Here is a 7,725-nt window from a genome sequence, read left to right on the forward strand (position 1 = left end):
AAAATTTGTTGAACACAATTATATCAAGACAAAGGTTTTCTTTCTTTCTTTCTTTCTTTCTTTCTTTCTTTCTTTCTTTCTTTCTTCTTTCTTTCTTTCTTTCTTTCTTTCTTTTTCTCTTTCTTTCTTTCTTTCTTTCTTTTCTTTCTTTCTTAAAAAGATTTTATTTATTTATTCATGAGAGACACACAGAGAGAGAGAGAGAGAAGCACAGACACAGGGAGAAACAGGCTCCATGCAGAGAGCCTGACTCGATCCCGAGTCTCCAGGATCACACCCTAGGCTTGAAAGCAGCGCTAAACCGCTGAGCCACCCAGACTGCCCAAGACAAAGTATTTCCATTCAATGAAGGGCACCAGGAATAAAACTATAGAGGAGAGTCCTCCAGCAAGCCAAGATGCCGAAAGGAAAGAAGGCAAAAGGGAAGAAGGTGGCCTCCGCCCCTGCTGTTGTGAAGAAGCAGGAGGCCAGGAAGGTGGTCAATGCCCTGTTCAATAAAAGACCCAAGAATTTTGGCATTGGACAGGACATCCAGGCCAAAAAGTACTTCACCCTCTTTGTCAAATGGCCCCACTACATCTGGCTGCAGTGGCAAAGGGCTATTCTCTATAAATGTTTAAAAGTGCCTTCCGTGATCAACCAGTCACCCAGGCCTTGGACCACCAAACAGCTACTCAACTGCTTAAGATGGCCCACAAGTACAGACCAGAGATGAAGCAAGAGAAGAAGTAGAGATTGTTGGCCCAGGCTGAGAAGAAAACTATGTGCAAAGGGAATGTCCCCACTAAGAGGCCACTTGTCCCTTGAGCTGGGGTTAACACTGTCACCACCTTGGTGGAAAACAGGAAGGCTCAGCTGGTAGTGATCACATGCGATGTGGATCCCACTGAGCTCATTGTCTTCCTGCCTGCCTTGTGTCATAAGATGGGGGTTCCTTACTGCATTATGAAGGGAAGGCCAGGCTGGGGAGTCTGGTCCACAGGAAGACCTGCACCACTGTTGCCTTTACACGGTAACTTGGAAGACAAGCGGCTCTGACTTATCTGGTAGATGCCATCAAGACCAATTACAATGACAGATATGATGAGATCTGGTGCCACTGGGGAGGCAATGTCCTGTGTCCAAAGTCGGTGGCTTGCATCGCCAAGCTGCAAAAAGCAAACGCTAAAGAATTGGCCACCAAACTGGGCTGAATGGACGCTGTTGAATTTTCTGTACATAAAGGTAATAAAAGGTTCTCTTTCAAAAAACAAAAAACAAACAAAACAAAAAACAAAAAAACAACTACAGAGGAGAATATGCATATATTTGTGTTGTCTATGGCAAGAAAAGGGTTAAGCAGTAAGTCTACAGTTTTTTCCTTTCCATTTATTGGGGGAGGGGGAAGAGAGTGGGGGCAGAAACAAGGCAGATGTCTAGGCCTAATCTCCTCGTGAAAATGTTAATGACTACCTCCTAGCAAAAGAGTTAAAAGTATTTGCTAACAGGGAGGGCTTATCTTTGGAATGCTTTTAACTATTCAACCCTGTTGGTTGGATTGCTTATGGTAAATACACCAGGAATCTATACATTTATGGGCATAGCCCATGGGAAAATATCATGTAATGGATACAACCATCTAAGTATAAATTGGAGATGTTTCATGACCTAGATGACAAAATATTGATTTGTCCCATATCTAATGAACTAAACTTGATCATATAGTCAAGATGGTGTCTGTCAAGTTTCTCCACTATGAAGTTACTATGTTCCCTTTGTAATTAATACATACTTATAGGGGGGTATACTCTGAGATTATACAAATATCCTGTTTGTCATCAAAATCACTCATTCACTTTAGCCTTCCTTGATAATTCTTCCTTAATGTAATTGTTCTATCATGGCTGCCAAATGACGATGTTATAACTGAATCATTTGCTCTACATTTATTAGTTGACATTTTAATGTGAAGATGACCTTTCCCCTCCTATTTGTTATTTCATTATTTATCTGTATCAGCAGGGACTCATAGATTCTTACTTTATTCCTTAAGTTATGACCTATTATTACCATTATTGACTTTGTTATGTAGCTTATCCCAGATTTGGCAAGTGGGTGTGCCTTGTTTTTTGTTTGTTTTTATAGTAGGTGAAATTACATAAAAGTTAAAAAGAGGGACGCCTGTGTGGCTCAGCAGTTTAGTGCCTGCCTTTAGCCCAGGATGTGATCCTACAGTCCCAGGACTGAGTCCCACATCAGGCTCCCTGCATGGAGCCTGCTTCTCCTTCTGCCTGTGTCTCTGCCTTTCTCTCTCTCTCTGTCTCTCATGAATAAATAAATAAAATATTTTTATAAAAGATTTTAAAAAAACGAAGAAACAATAATATTCCTAGCAATACATTTTAAAAATGTATAAAGCAAAACCACGTAGGAACTCAAATAATATAAAGCTATTGGGATTTTTTTTAACTCTCTGAATCTGATGGATGAAGTAGACCACACAATCAGATGGATGAAGAGGGCCATTATTAAGGGTATAGGAGATGTGAATAACATAGCTAAAAAGATTCATCTACTACATATAAAATACTGCATCTAACAGAAAATTCACACTCTTTTTGAGGAACCATAAAACACTTTTTACACTTTTCATTTGGAAATAATTTTAAATATACAGAAAGTTAAATCTGGAAAAATATAAATAACAAAAAGAACACCTGTATAGCCTTTACTCTGATTCACCTACTCTAAACATTTTACCTATTTGTATTATCATTTTCTGTGTGTATGAGTGTGTAAATTTTTTCCTGAATTATTTGAGTGTAAGTTACACACATTGTCATCATTAACCCCTAAATGCCTCAATGTGTATGTCCTAAAAATAAGAATATTCTCTCATAGTACCACTATATAGTTACCAACTTTATAAATTCTTATATTGATACTTTACTATCTAATTTCAAATTTTGTCAGTTGAAATAAAAATAGCCTTTATGGGGATCCCTGGGTGGTGCAGCGGTTTGGCGCCTGCCTTTGGCCCAGGGCGCAATCCTGGAGACCCAGGATCGAGTCCCACATCGGGCTCCCGGTGCATGGAGCCTGCTTCTCCCTCTTCCTATGTCTCTGCCTCTCTCTCTCTCTGTGTGTGACTATCATAAATAAATAAATAAAAAATTTTAAAAAATAGCCTTTATGGCATTTTCCCCCCTGCAGCACAGATCCAGTTTAGGGGTAACTATTGTATTTAGTTGTTATTATCTTTAGCCTGTAATGAAATACTTGTAAAAATCGACCAAATTCGTCCACAGTGTGGTACAATTCAACCTCAAACAAACAAATAAAAAAAGATAATTTCATACATATTTTTAAACAAAGAAATAAAACACATAAGCCATGATTTGAAAAGAAAATCAAAGTGGAAATTAGAAACATTTTATACTGAAATATAAAAATCAACCAAACTAACTAACTAGCTAAAATAAAGTGGGGAATAAGAGAATGAAAATAAGCAAGAAAAAAAAAAAAAAAGAAAATAAGCAAGAAAATTAATTAAATCGATAACAACAATGGAGAGATCATCAATGCAGCCCAAAGCAGAGTCATTAAAAAGATGAATATGAAAGATAATACTCTAAATAATCTGAGCAAGAATAAAAGGAAGAAGGTATAAATAAATAATTGAACTAAAATCATGACATTTTTGCAATGCCTGGGTGGCATACTTGGTTGTACATCAACTCTTGGTTTCAGCTCAGGTCTCTATCTCAGGGTCATGAGGTCAGGTCCAACCTTGGGGTGGAGCTGAGCTGGGAGTCTGCTTAAGATTTTCCCTCCCCTTTTACCCCTCCCCCATGTGAGTGCTCTCTCTCTTTTTCCAAAATAAATAAATAAATCTTTAAAATCATGGCATATTTATAGATACTTTAGAGATATGAAAGAAAATAACTTTAAAAAAGATTTAACCAATACATTTTAAACCTTAGATGCAGGTAAATTTTCTAAAAAACAAAAATATATAAAAAAATAAAAATAAAAAACAAACAAAAATTACAAGTTAACAAATTTGATTGAAAACAAAGCTGAATGAACTAATAAACATTAAGAAGTTGAAAAGTTGTCAAAATTTCCCCTCCCTATTCCAAAAAACAATTTTTAAGATGAAAATATATGTTTTTGTCAAGAAAAATACATAATCTGTATTTCATATAACATGTTTCAGAGAATATAGAGGAAAAGTCACAAAATTCAATTTACCTTGATGTCAAAAAGAACAGGGACTGTATAATTATAATCTTATGGACACAGATGCAAAAATCCTAATTTTCAAAAACAACAAATCAAATTCTATAGTATCCTCAACCTTCTCATTATCTGCAGATTCCTATTTATGAATTTGTCTACTTGTCAAAATGTATTTGTAACCCCCAAATCAATACTTAAAATGCTTTTGTGGTCATTTACGGAAATGTGCAGAGTTGCAAAAAATTTGAGTTGCAGGACTCACATGTTCCCAGCTAAGGTTAAAAAAGATAACATTCCCTTCTGTTTTAGTAATTTTGTAGTAAACAAGTATACTTTTTGTGATCTATTTAATGCCACATTTTTCATATTTTTGTATTTTTTCTTGGTGATTTTGCTGCTTAAAATAGCCTAACACTAAAGTACTATCTAGTGTTCTTGGCACAAAAGGTTGTGATGTGCCTTACAGAGAAAATACATGTACTAGATAAGCATTATTTGGGCATGAGTTATAGTATTATTGGCCACAAGTTCAATGTTAATGAATCAAGAATATATATTAAATAAGGTATCTTTAGACAAAAACACATAAAACAAGATTATATATTGATCAGTTGACTAACATGTCTCCAGAGTCCTAGAAGAACCTAATTGTGTATTTCCTCTAGGAACAATGTTTCAATATTTATTTATTCAGTGTTTATAGCAAGTTTATAGACCATAACTGCAATTAGTAATGAGAATTAACTGTATGTATAATATAAATATGGTAGGTGTAAGTACAAAACAACATATCACAACCAGATAAAGTTTCATCAATGCAAGGATGGTCAACATGAAACTCTCAATATAATTTACCATGTTAGATTTAAAAAGAAACAAATCAATATAATCTTTTCAACAGATTGAGATGAAAGCACTCAGTAAAACTCCATATTCGTTCATGGTAAAGGCTCAGCAAAATAGTAATAGAAGGCAATATCAATGGATTGGTAAATTCATATACAAGAAATAAGAGTCTAAAATAATCCTGGAAACTAAAAGGTAAAATACCTAAATTTACTCAGAGTCATATAAATAGATAGTATGATATAGGGACCAGTAAATGTATAAAAGACTTCCAGAACAAGCCCAATCAGGGATGAGGCCTTCAAATGTTAAAGAGATGTCAATACAATTAACTAGAAAAATAATGGACACGTCGACAAATGGTCCTGAGTCAACTAGATTTCCAAGTGGGAAACATTAAAAGATTTCCCTCTCATACCATAGGTAGGATAAAAACTCCAAAAGAATTATGGACTTAATTGTAAAAATAATTATTTAATAATTTCAGAAGAAAAAATAAGAGAATATGTTTATAGCTTTAGAGTAATAAAAGATTTCTTAACAACAAAATAAGTTTTTTAAAAACAGAGATCATAGGGCAGCCCGGGTGGCTCCGTGGTTTAGCGCTGCCTTCAGCCCAAGGTGTGATCCTGGAGTCCCAGGATGGGGTCCTACATCAGGCTCCCTGCATGGAGCCTGCTTCTCCCTCTGCCTGTGTCTCTGTCTCTGTCTCTCTGTCTCTGTCTCTCTCTCTCTCTCTCTGTTTCCCATGAATAAATAAATAAAATCTTAAAAAAAAAAGAGAGATCATAAAGGAAAAAAATGTATGAATTTTGGTACATCAATATTGAAACTTCCAAACAAAATCAATGTCATAAGCATTGTTACAAGACAAGCCACAAAGGATTAGTATTCAGAATATGTAAAGGACAAATCAATGAAAAAAGACAAAGAGATCATGGACATTATTTTTTTTTTAAGACAAAGAATTGAGCAGGCATTTTACAAGTAAAGAAATATACAAAGATCTTCAGCCTTGTTAGTAACCAAGGAAGTACAAAATGAAACATACTGAAATATTTTATATCTATCAGTGATATAAATTAAAAAGTTTTAGAATATCAACTGTTTACAAGGATGCAAGGAAGGGGAAACTTATAAATTGCTAGGACCTGTTTAAAAAGTTACTGTAGCAATAGCTATTAAATTGAAATTAGCATACCCCATGACCCAGAAATTTCACTTTTTTAGTATCTCTGGCACATGTATACATGGAGACTTAAATATGCTCTATTATTTGTAACAAGGAAAACAATTTTCAAACAACTCATTATTTATCTGTTGGCAGATGGATAAATTGTGGCATATTTATAGAATCGAATTCTATATGGATTACCTTTTCAATGAAACTATGTGCTATCAGCAGATCTCAAAAGATAATGCAGTGCAATAGATGCAGGTTGCAGAATCATATGCATAATGTGACACCATTACGTAATTTTTAAGTCAGAAAATATATATTTACAGAAAGTGTGAAAAGATGGATTGGGTTTGCATCAAACTTATAATGAGAAGATGTGGGGGAAAATAAAGTAGAATTCAACTATCTCTGTAACAACCCATTTCTTTTAGTACAATTTTTGGAGAAAAATGACAAAACATAAGCATTAGTTAATTTTGAGTAATGGATAAAAAGATTTTAGTTATATGGTTCTCTGTAGTTGTGTCTATTTTTAAAAAATTAATAAAAGAATTTAAACTAAAGTCATAAGTGTTTAACTGAAATTAGACCAAATAAACATGTATCATTGTCAAACTCTGGGTTACTTACTTATTCCGATTAAGTCCTTAATGATGTCCAGAAATATCCCTTACTCTTGTTCACTTTGGGCTGTAAAAATCTCTTGCCTTGCGCAGCACTTGGAACTCACTTCTATCTGCTAAACTGGATGCAGCCCAAATAATGAAACGCTGAATAAAAGCCTACTATATCAGTACATTGTGGGAAATTTTCTTTTAACACTTAATACCTTGATTTTTTTTTAAAGTGGTATATCCACACGATAAACAGTAAAGCTGTACTCAAAAACAGTTCAATGAAGTTATTAGTCATATGAAAAATGCTAATGATTTGTAATATTCAGGGAAATAAAGCAAAAATAAAAATGAATATTTAGTAAGTTCTAATTTAATACAAATACAAGTGCAAAGACAAGAATTTGGAAAGAAGTAGAATTCAACCAAAGGTTATTTATCTTATCTCCGAGTGATGTGATGCTCAGACAGATTTTTTTTTCCTCGTGATTCCTGTTTTCCAGTTTTTTTTTTACGGAGAAGGTATTTTAGAATCGGAAAACAGGTTATCGGTGTTAAATCAATTTTTCGTAAAAGCTTGCAAAATTAAAGAATCATTTAAAGTTTGTCTTCTGTTTTCTTTCGTGACTAATATTGAAATAGCATTTTGTTTTTCCTGTTACATAACTGATTTAAAAATTTAGACCAAGTTCTATATAATACTTTGGATCTGTCTTCACCTGGGATTTGGAAAATTTAAAGCCTTCCAAATAGAAATCCATTCCAGGAAGAATGACAAAACATCAGCCATTGCAAATATCTGTCTAATCTTGGGACCTTGAACCTGTTTACTGGTTTACAGAGCGGTAGGGAGAGCCAGAGCCC

The 7,725-nt window shown here is 34.3% G+C and overlaps 1 pseudogene; it reads left to right on the plus strand.

Annotated features, from left to right (window-relative positions):
* The first annotated feature begins 397 nt into the window (after positions 1 to 397).
* On the plus strand, positions 398 to 1,193 carry LOC112912627 (large ribosomal subunit protein eL8 pseudogene; annotated as a pseudogene).
* Positions 1,194 to 7,725: the final 6,532 nt, after the last annotated feature.

The sequence above is a fragment of the Vulpes vulpes genome, chromosome 7, assembly GCF_048418805.1.
Source record: "Vulpes vulpes isolate BD-2025 chromosome 7, VulVul3, whole genome shotgun sequence".
In the NCBI taxonomy this organism is placed as follows: Eukaryota; Metazoa; Chordata; class Mammalia; order Carnivora; family Canidae; genus Vulpes; species Vulpes vulpes.